Below are 1521 nucleotides of genomic sequence, written 5' to 3' on the forward strand. Positions count from 1 at the left end.
TTGCACCAATTTCGCTCTGTAGCTTAGTTGATGTCTAGGCAAGCTTTGTCCCTATAAGGGAGACAGTTCATCTGTTCGAGGCAAGTGGGTTTTAAGTGGGACCTTTGCGAATGCATCGTGACCCCTCCACTTACCTGGGAGCTTACCTGCTCATCTCGGTTCATTAGACCGGATTGGAGGCTTAGGTGCCCTCTTCAAACCAGTTAGGAGCTGTCTAGTGATTTTAGGACAAAGACTAGGATTGATATGCTTTTCTCTTTTATTGCATGCTTGATTGATCGAGTACTAGTGTATGCACGGTAGTCGTTCTAGAGTACAAAACCTATTACCTTTTGACCCTGAAATAGAACGAACCCTTAGGAACATTCGAGCTAAGATCAAAACATTAGGATCATCCCCACCTCTTAAGATGGCTGAAGAACAACCCAAACTCCTGAGGGAATACTTTACTCCCACTATTTACACTTCCCCATCTTGCATTCGATTACCTGAGGTAGCAGCTGTACAATATGAAATAAAGTCTAGTGTGATCCAAATGCTTCCATCTTTTTATGGGCTCACCAATGAAGATCCATATAAACACCTAGATGAATTCCTTGAAATTTGCACCACTGTCAAGATTCAGAATTTCACTGATGATGCTCTGAAACTTAGATTATTCCCCTTCTCCCTTAAAGATAGAGCCAAACAATGGCTGAATTCTTTAGAAGCTAACTCAATTCGTTCTTGGGATCAAATGCAACAAGAATTCCTTAAAAAATACTTTCCCATAGGAAGAACGAACCAGTTTAGACGTGCCATTACAAGCTTCTCCCAAACTGAGGGAGAAGAATTTCATGAAACTTGGGAGAGATTTAGGGACCTAATCCGTAAATGCCCTCATCATCAAATACCTAAGTGGCAACTAGTGCAATGTTTTTATGACGGATTGACAGAACGAAACCGTCAGATGATCGATGCTGCATGCGGGGGCACTTTTATGCTTCAAAATAAGCATGAAGCATGGAAATTATTTGAAAATCTTAATGAAAACTCCCTCACCATGCTTCATGTTCTCGTCAAGCACCCCCGAGTTCTCAAAGAAAAGGGACAATTTGTGAAATAAGTCATTCTATGGACCTGTCTAGCAAGGTAGATGCATTGTCCCATAAGATTGACCAACTGATGATAGGTGGGCATTACATGAACTCTTCCCAAGCACAAGTGTGTACTATTTGTTCTAGCCCATCCCACCCTATTCATGAGTGCCCTTCAGCGCCCCAATTCCCCGAACTCGTGCAAGAACACATCAATGCTGCTCAAACACTGCCTAGACCGGGTAATGACCCATTTTCCAATACATATAACCCGGGATGGCGAAATCATCCAAACTTTTCTTGGAAGCACCAAGCTTCGAATACTGCCCAACCTTATTCCCAAAACTTTCCAAACCCTCAGAATTTTCAAACCCCACAAAATATTCATCCCTACCATCCCTCGACTCAATTTCAACACACTCCTCCTCCACCCCAAAGAAACACA

General features: G+C 42.5%; 1 non-coding gene across 1 annotated transcript; it reads right to left on the minus strand.

Annotated features, from left to right (window-relative positions):
* Nucleotides 1-785: 785 nt before the first annotated feature.
* LOC120109240 (small nucleolar RNA R71) lies at nt 786-891 on the minus strand. The gene has a single exon (XR_005510205.1). It is a non-coding gene; the product is annotated as a small nucleolar RNA R71 (small nucleolar RNA).
* Nucleotides 892-1521: the final 630 nt, after the last annotated feature.

Source organism: Phoenix dactylifera, chromosome 1 (genome assembly GCF_051530095.1).
Source record: "Phoenix dactylifera cultivar Ajwa chromosome 1, Ajwa_hap1_PhDact_Kaust_v1.1, whole genome shotgun sequence".
Classification (NCBI taxonomy): domain Eukaryota; kingdom Viridiplantae; phylum Streptophyta; class Magnoliopsida; order Arecales; family Arecaceae; genus Phoenix; species Phoenix dactylifera.